Here is a 10,276-nt window from a genome sequence, read left to right as displayed (position 1 = left end):
ATATTTTTTTTAACTGATTCTGCTGTCAATCCCAGTAGAACATTAATGCTGTTTTGAGGGCAGAGAGAGTCATTAAGGGTAGAGGAAGGTGGAGCAGGCTAGAGCTGTTGGAGCTGATGTACAGAGCTGGCTTGTTTAAGAATGATTACTGTGGTTTCTGATGGAGTAATGAGTCAGCAACTTCCCCACCAAGGCCTGCTATAATGAACTATCTATCTGTCATGTCACCCTGGGCAGGCTACAAACATCCCCTCATCCTAAATAGAGTGACAAGCTTTATCTCCGTGGCCTGCCAAACGTTTAAGCAAATTACTAACCTGGATCTGCAGTTATATATCTCCACTGACAAATGGATCCATCAGGGCCCGGTCTCAGCCGGTGGGCGCGTAGTGGCCACTGTCGTTAATCCTGCTGATGGATGAGAGTGTGAATCTGACTGCAGCACAGCGTGAACGAGCTCCCAACTGCAAGACGTCTGTCCACCGGCCAAGGAGGAGACAGATGTGGGTGTGTGAGGGCTGCGTTGGAACCTGGTTGTGTTTGGCACACAGAGCACTGCTCTAAGAATATGTATGGTCGTAAATGCCGGGGCTAATGGTGCAACGTGGATGTTTGCTGGTATCAAACGGTGAATAAGTGTGGGTCTCACAATTACATAAATAAATATCTCATTTTTGGAGTTCCTGTGTGGATGGCCATGTGAAGTATGGGGTGTGTGTAGATTGATGGCTTGGCAGGAGACATTGCGAAGATGCCCACACTGTGTGGGGACTCTTTTTCACCTTTTTTATGACAGGTCTGTAGAGCTGTGTACTGTAAGTCATGCTGTGTGGAGCTAAGACCACTGGGAAATCAAACTGCCTGAATTCCTTGGAGATTTAGGCATGAAATTATTGGACCTGTGTTCATTTAGTGGCTGTGGTGACTGGCTGCTTGTAAAACTGAATGAGACATAGAAACTTCAGCTCGGCTTCAGGTTACTGCTCAGAGCTTTGACGTTTAAAGCAATTACTGTTATGTTTCCAAACATAACAGTCTCCAAAGAGCTACTTTGTTTCCAAACATAACAGTCTCCAAAGAGCTACTTTGTTTCCAAACATAACAGTCTCCAAAGAGCTACCTTGTTGCAAAGTTACTCCTTGGCCCTAATCACCCAACTTTGGTTTGGTTTATTAAACACAGTTACATTTCCTCTCTGGGCTGTGGCCGTCATGTTTCACATTCGCTCTGCAGGTCCAAGGCCCAGTTAACATATCACTCATTTGTCCATCCCTGCCTCAAACCCAGTTTTAGTCTGTTTTGTATTAGCTGTTATGAGACAACAGATCCCATGGGTCATGAGGTCACATCCCTATCCATAAGACGAGGGTCATGTATACCTCTGTGCACTCTCTGTGGGCACACTCGGGCACTTCTTACCTCTCACCTCTCTCCACCTGTTCGTGATTGGTCAGATCCGTATGTCAGTGTTTTTTCACACTTCGGCCTCCATCTCTTTATTTTATTTTTATGTGCCCACGAGGACACCTCGCAATCCAAATTTTGTTCTTCCCCCATTTGATGTTCATTGCTGGGATAGTAAGCACAGCTTGGCCTGTAATGGAAAATACTGGAAAATGAAAAATCCAAACATTTGACACACACAGAAGTAACAGCCCTGTATTGTTTGTTCCGCTGCGCCCTTTGACCTCTCACTCTCTGACAGTCTGCTTTTACCTCCCCCGTGCTCCCTCTGCAGTGGAGGCGGAACTCCATCTCCCATTCATCTCAGAGTCACTGGCCTGGTGCCCCATCAGTGTGTAGACTGTTGATTGGTCTGTTGTCATGTAATGACCAGTAGTCTCACAGTGTTAGTTGTGTGTGAGTCTACCACTGTGAGTCTACCACTGTGTCTTTGTCCTCCCCACTGCAGCAGTGCTATCTGAGAAACAATGGGCAAACCCCCCCCCCCCCCAAAAAAAAGCCTAGGAGAACGATTTGTCTTGAGCAACTCAATCATATTCTCAGTTACAATAAAGCCAGTCTACTCTAATCTAATGCGCTTTCAGTGTAAATCCATCAGGTCATGCAGTCCTGCCAAAGTTCATTCTGTAAAGAGCCAGATCAATGCAGATGTACCTGCCATTACTCTGTGTGATTTAGTTAAGCACTAATTCTCAGAGAGAGGGATTCTCAATGAGAACTTACTCTGCAGTATTAGCTTGTCTGCCAGCCTGTCTCACAGGAACAACCAATCAGCTCGTCTCACAGGAACAACCAGTCAGCTCGTCTCACAGGAACAACCAATCAGCTCGTCTCACAGGAACAACCAATCAGCAAACTAGCTGGATTGGAGCTGAACCTTACACCAGTGGAGGCTCCTTCATTGAGGAAACGGAGGATCATCCTTCAAAGACAAAAATAAATCCACGTACATTTAACAGACTAATCTGATAATATTACTATGTAAACACTTCTTAGTCACAAAAATCTTCTCCCCGTGTAAAAATACAGACGGCACCCCTTACTGCAATTGAAAGTTACTGTACAGACGTCCGACCTCCTCGAGCCTCCCATTGATGTCCATTATAAACGGTTGTTACCCCAGCAGCTCACGTGTCCCGGCTTCTAACATGGGGGTAAATCACAGTAAGGGAGGACGAACCTTCCTCTGGGCGGGTCTAGGTCGAGGCTTTGGATTTAGTGCCTCACATCAGTGAACCAATCAGCGGAGCGGACTGTGCTGGTGAATACCCAGTCAGAGTTTTGGGGGAGGAGGTTATCAATGATATCATGCAAGAATCTTGTCTTGTGTCATTAGTCATACAGCAAGGATAAGAATTGTTGTCGTAAGTGCACGATCCGCTGCACTATGTAGTTCTGTGATCAGACCACCCATTTAAAATGTAAGAACAGCTTTCACTGTACAACCTTGCCAACTACATCCCAAAAAGACACCAGTTAGAATGCCAGCAAGCTTTTATCAGCGCTTACTGTGCTATTGTTGTTTTTTGCCTGTCTTTTAGGTGGTTAGCTCACTACTTTTAGACCAAAACTCCTTACTGCTGCTTTAAATGTGTCTGGGTTTTACATGTCTGCAAATGCCCTCACCACCACCACCACCACCACTACCCAACTCCACCAAGCTCCACCAAGCGCACCTTCTTTCCTCCCCTACTTATACAACCACCAGCCGCCACTGTCTTACACAGATACAAAATGTCGCTCTGGCCCCTGGGGTCTATTCGCCCTCAGATGATGAACTGTAAGAGAACTGATCATGAACCATAAGAGAACTGATCATGAACTGTAAGAGAACTGATCATGAACTGTAAGAGAATTGATCATGAACTGTAAGAGAACTGATGGTGAACCGTAAGAGAACTGATGGTGAACCGTAAGAGAACTAATAATGAACTGTAAGAGAACTGATCATGAACTGTAAGAGAACTGATGATGAACCGTAAGAGAACTGATGGTGAACCATAAGAGAACTAATAATGAACTGTAAGAGAACTGATCATGAACCATAGGAGAACTGGTCTGTGTTACTGAGGAGACATGTGACTTGGGGTCAGGCCCACAGATGACAGGAACAAGCCAGCAGAATGAGCTCCAGAATAGAGTCAGAGAGACAGTCCCGGGGCAGGAGTGTGATGTTTGAGTTTATTTTATAGAGGAAAAGCGTGAGCAAAAATGAATGGCGCAAGCATAGATTTCAAGCCGTCGGAGTCCACGGCACACTTTAATTCCAAGGACACTGAAAACATTATTGACCCTCATAATGCCCCCAGGGTGCTTTTCACGGGTATTGTAACAGCCGGAACAAACTACTTTCCAGACTTGCAGTATCCAGACATAAAATTACTGGATCAGCTTTCCCTCATCCTAATCTGGAGAGTCTTTGGAAGCCTACAAAACCCTGGAGGGGCTCAAATGGACGAAATCTGCATTCCTGATGAATATGCAGCTTTGGACTCTACCGGCTAAAAATGGCGTCACTGGAAGGGTAAGTGTCACTCCGTCTTAGTTAACGTTAGCATTAGCAACAGGCAGTGTGATGTCATGGTTGGCTCATATAATGTAATCGATGTGCCAACTTGCATGTAGCATGAAACTGGTCTGTGTCTTCGATTTCCCACACCGATTACATTACACTGCCCGTTGCTGTCAGTGTGGTAAATCGAAGATGCAGACTAGCTTAACCCTACATACCGGTTAGCACGCCGATTACATTGCATTAGTCAACCGATTACATCGCACTGCTTGTTGCTTATGCTAACACGTTAACTAAGATGAAGTGACACTTACCCTTCCAGTGATGACAAAGCAATTTTTAGCTGGTAGACTCCAGTTTTGCAATATTGCGTTCAATGTCCTTGAAATCAAAGTGTGCCGTGAACTCTGACAGCTTGAAATCTATCCTGGCACCATTCATTTTTGCTAACATTTTTCCTGCCGACATGGCAGCGTTTTGATGAATGCCAGATTGCGTGACGTCAACTACCGGAGCTCTATAGTGCTGTTCACTTTTCACAATAATGTTCTGTGAGCTCTCCAAGGACCTGAGGGGAAGAGATCCTGTTTCTCATGACAAATAACGACCAGATCACAAATAATGACCAGATCACAAATAATGACCAGATCACAAATAACGACCAGATCACAAATAACGACCAGATCACAAATAACGACCAGATCACAAATAACGACCAGATCCCAAATAATGACCAGATCCCAAATAGCGAACAGATCACAAATGGCGACCAGATCACAAATAATGACCAGATCACAAATGGCGACCAGATCATAAATAATGACCAGATCACAAATAATGACCAGATCACAAATGGCGACCAGATCATAAATAATGACCAGATCACAAATGGCGACCAGATCTTCCCTCTCATTGCTGCCCAGTTGTTTTGTCACTGGCCTGTTCTCAGCCTCACTGAGCGAAACGCTGTTTGACTTTCATTACCTCCTTTTCCTCCCCTTATCCACGTCTTCATTTAAAGACTGAACAGTGACTTATCCACGTCTTCATTTGAAGACTGAACAGTGACTTGTGGGAAATTGACTGCAGAGCAGTTTAATCTCCATCACCTTTCAGTGCTGCAGCCCAATAATATCCTAAGTGCTTGAGAGCAGGAGCCAGGAGAGGCGTGGTTCAGCAGAGCCAGGGCGGTCCGGGTCAGCATAAGTCCTCCACAAATGATGCCAGGTCAGCAAAGACTGTGCCAACACTCCCTCTGACTTTACACGCGTTATCAAGTATGACACGGGGGTAATGCGTCAAAGCTTTCTGCTGTAATAAAAATTGACTTTGAATAATAGAGATGTCAAAGCGCTGTTCTGGTTTTAAAATCATAAGAGTGCAGATGAGTGCAGATGACCTTGCTTACAGAAGTGCTCTTGTGCCCAAGTACAAAATACATATTCTTTCAGGCATTTTTGTTTCAAATTTTTTTGTTTGTTTGTTTGTTGTTGTTGTTGTTGTTTTGATGTTTTCATTAAGATTCTTAGTGTCTGTTTTTTTTAAATTAAAAAAGTCTTTAAAAGAACATTTTACATCTCAGATTACTTCGTTAAGAGTAATGGTAGACAAAGACAGGGGCGGGAGTGGAGCCAATGCCAAAGCAGGAACTCTCCACATTCTGTGACCTTCAACTGTCACTCACAAAGGTCACAAAGTTCATGTTCTAACACAGTAACCTTTTACAGAAACACAATCCTGCAATTTCCATGTTCTCACTCACTGGGTCATTTTCAACAACAGCCTCTCCACTTTTTTTCCTCTCACAGGAGTGTGTTTGTGCTGCCCCCTTGTGGACACAAGCCTGTGGATTTGTTTTGAGTGCTGTGGCTGGCGTGTGTTGCAGAGAGGGTGTGGGTTATGTGTCCATATATGTGCAGATTGCTGAGTGGTGTGTCATATATAAACCCAGAGAGTAAACACAGTAATACATAAACTCGAGCAAATGACTGGCCATTCATATTACATAATGCGTGAGTGTGTGTTTGTGTTTGCGTGTGTGTATGTGTGCGTGTGTGTGTGTGTGTGTGTGTGTAAAAACCAAGACATGAACTGGAGGGAAAGACTGCACGGTAAAATATAGTGGAGAGAGCACTCAGATTTAGTAACAGTGTGAAGAGTGAAGAACCAGTCAGTGTGGAAGTATAATCTCATCAGCAGTATTTCCTCCGTTTGACTCACGACTGTACACGTTACACGTTACCCCATTTTATTGTTTAAATATGAAATTCAGTTTGTCAGTAAACAATAAACAATGGATATACTGTATGTCTTGACTGGCATCTGTTCAAATTTGTCATAAAATCAAACAATGGCAGAGTTGAAATAGGAGTTTTAGTGATGAATGTCGGAGCGGGACCAGTGGGTTTGGATAAACACCATTAGCACTGTGTGAGTTATGTAATCTTCCCTGCCTCTTTCTGACTGTCACAGCATGAAAACAACTCCCCTCGCCCCCAACACCCCCCCCCCCCCCTCCCCCTCGCCTCCCCGCGATGGACACAGGGACTGACCACGTTTCCCTGCCTCTTTCTGACTGTCACAGCATGAAAACAACTCCCCCCGCCCCCCCCCCTCGCCCCCCCGCGATGGACACAGGGACTGACCACATTTTTGTCAGCATTGCCATCCTCCTCTGAGCTGCTTACATAGGAGTTAAATCATTTTCAAACCAACCCAGACTCAAAACATACCGTCTTTGCCAGACTAATTTGTATATAAACAGAACATACCGTCTGTGCCAGACCAATTTGTATAGATACAGAACATACTGTCTGTGCCAGACCAATTTGTATAGATACAGAATTTCATCCAGAGAGATTTGACAGCTGCTGGGTGCAGCACACGGTCGTTTTACAAACTAATGTTTTCTCAGTTTTCTCAGACACGGTCCAGGAACAAGCGGTCCAGGAATTTTCTCCTGATGATTTATGGATTCTGTGACATAAGAGAAGAAACTGGTGTGATATGTGTCCCATTGCAATAGTGAAGCCTGAGAACCTCTCAGCCCTCACTCAGGTACAGCCAACATTCCTCTTCCTCTCTGTGATGGACGGAGAGAGAGCTGTTAACATCCTTAACTCACTCAGTGAATTCTATCTGGAGTAAATTCCAGTCTGAATTTCAGTTCTGGACAAATGTACGCAGCGCTTTAACGTTCTCATTCAGTGGGCGTCTCTGGTCAGACGAAGGGAGCAGATCTCTAAGTGGAGGTTAATGCAGACAGAGTGAGACAGCATCTGGTGCAAAGGAGACGAATGCCACAGCGTAAAAGCCTCTGAGCATTAAGTACAAAGCCCAGTGAGGACACATGCATCATTGTGCCAGGCAGAACCCGTGAGATTCCTGATGCTTTCACTGGAAGCCTTCTCACCATTTTTCACCCTGTGGTTTGTGAACAGGCAAACACACAACTCAAACACAGAGAAAAGCAATGGAACCAGTGCTGGAACCAGCACCGCACTCCACAAATTCAACCAAAATTTAGATAAGTCACCTGATTCCTCTGTCACCCTGTTAGAGTCTATCATTTCTCCAGATACATTCAGTAATTAAAACTCAGCGCACACAGAGAGAGAGGTCTGGATCTGAACTGGGAGATGCTACTGGAAACTGCCAGTTTATAACTTTCTCCCTGTCTGTGGACATGGACGTTCTGTGGACGTGTCTGAGTGTTTGGACCGGTACCTGGTCGACTGGTATCTTCGTGTTTGGGCTCAGTAGGAGCTGAGAGATGAATGACTTGGCTTGTCCTGCAGAATATGCCGGAACACGGCAGAATTCTCAGATCAGTTTGTCTGCTCGTGTCCCAGGAGCCCCGAATCTCCACGCAGCCTCTGGGTTAGTACGACATGCCCCTCTTCCCGCGTAATCAGGTCGTTTTGGCAGTCAGTCAGGTGTGGTCCGAGGTCTTACCTCAGTCAGGTGAGGTTCAAGGTCTTACCTCAGTCAGGTGAGGTTCAAGGTCTTACCTCAGTCAGGTGAGGTTCAAGGTCTTACCTCAGTCAGCTGAGGTGTCAGGTCTTACCTCAGTCAAGTGAGGTGTCAGGTCTTACCTCAGTCAGGTGAGGTATCAGGTCTTACCTCAGTCAGGTGAGGTGTCAGGTCTTACCTCGGTGCTCAGAGTTCAACACTGGGAGAGGGATAAGCAAACTCTTCACTACACAGAAAAATCTAAATTGAATTTATTCATGATTGGTTTATAAGACTTTTTACACAGTTTTCACACAGTTTTTATATATATATTATAGTTTGTTGCACATGCCTTTTGTAAATTCATACGTGTTAAAAGGTTTACAGTTCGTACGAGGTCAGAGTTTGGTGCCCTCTTCTGGTGAAATACATAATGCAGGCTGTAACAAAGCCTTGGCTGTCACTGAACTGTTGATCTTGGGGAAAAATGGCTTCAGAGGAAAAGTCTGCGTGTTGATGCCAGTGAGTGTGTAGGAAAATGAGGATGAAAATCCATGGATGAGATATATGAAGGTTTGTGCCGTATGTCAAGAGCAGTACAGCGAAATTCAGTGAGTATTTGATCAGAAAAAAATCAGAAAAACACAAAGAACCAAAAGGAGAGAAACCCGTGGGGGTGGTAGATGATGAATAATTTGAAGTCATATTTCTGTAGATCTCTAAACGTACTCACTGGCCCTGCATAGGAAAAACACAGATTTCCTTAAAGCCGTCATACACACAGAAGATTCCCTTAAAGCCGTCACACACACAGAAGATTCCCTTAAAGCCGTCACACACACAGAAGATTCCCTTAAAGCCGTCACACACACACACACACAGAAGCACTTACCCATGCACCATTTACTTTGAACAGAGAATCTGACTTGTGCCAAAGCCAGACACACTTTGACCAAATAACAACAGGACAACAAGTGCTTTCATATCTCTCACTGTGACTGAATGTTGTCCTTTCACTGCTTAAATCCCCGTCTCTCTCTCTCATTCTGTGACAGAGGGCTCTGTCTCAGGCCGTGAGCGGCGCCTTTTCCCCCCCAAACCAACCACTTTTCCATAATTGTGCTTTGTTCGTTCGTGTTTGTGTCCTGTTACGTGTACGTCATTCATACATATCTATAATACACCCATTCTAATCACATATTGCGTTAGCTTCGAGGGTGCACACTCGAAGCACGCAGCAGGTTATCCGGTTCCATACACACAAACATTTCCAATTCACATTCCATTCTTACAGTTTAAAACACCCTACAAACACCTCCAATTACACCTAAATGTTTGTTAGCGTCTTTACTGTTTGTTTTACCGTTAGCATCTTTATCAGGTTACACACGTACACAATTACCCAGATAAATGTTTGTCCCGTCTTTATTATACATGTCGCTTGGTTTGCATATTTGTATTGCGTTGTAGTGTTTGTTGGATTGTCGTGTCTCCATCTGTTTTCTCTGTTTGTCCGTCTGTTTGGTTGTCGGCGTTACAGTAGCCTGGGACTACCGGTGCAGGGGAGGACCAAACAGAACTGGTGGAATGCAAATTCATTTATTTGGTTTAGCTGGGATGGCGCATGCGTGATGCACGTGGGGAAGGGGCCACTCCAGGGAAAAGGGGTTTTTATGTTAAAATGTAATGATCGGCTGTTACCAGCCAGAAATAGTGAAAGTGAACAATTACTGTGGAGTGTATATTTGAGTTTGTTATTGTGTATATGTACGGGGGTGAATAATTAATTGCCATTTTATTTTAAATCAACAAAGGGGAAGCTGGTATGTTCTGAGGGGAGGGGCTTACAGTACAAAAGGGGGTTTTTCATTATTGTAGGTTGTGGGAGACAGGAGAAACAGAGTGTAGCTGTGGTGTAGTGAATTGAACGTAGTGAGAATTGATAGTAGCAATTTGTTTATTTGTTTATCTATATATTTTGTTTGTTTGTTTGTTTGTTTATTTGCTTATCTCTATATATATATTTTGTTTGTTTGTTTGTTTGTTTTCTTGTAAATATATATCCATTTTTTTCTTCCTGTAAATATTTGCTGTTTTGGACATTTTTTTTTTCACTTTTCTTCACTTGGGACTGGATTTTTGTTGTTGCACTGTAAATAAAACACTGTGCACTTGCGTGCTATTTGCGGCGGAGCCATTCTTTTTGTTTATTTTTGGTGTGCTTTGGGCCACCCGAACCCCTGTTCGGCGTCACCCTGCCACACATTCAAACATACAACCCACTCCAGACCCCACTAACTGGCATTACTGTCTTAATGAAATGTAATAAAGGTAAATAATAAAAAAAAC

This window comes from Chanos chanos, chromosome 8, assembly GCF_902362185.1.
Source record: "Chanos chanos chromosome 8, fChaCha1.1, whole genome shotgun sequence".
NCBI classification, from domain to species: Eukaryota; Metazoa; Chordata; class Actinopteri; order Gonorynchiformes; family Chanidae; genus Chanos; species Chanos chanos.
Note: the sequence above shows the minus strand (reverse complement) of the source record.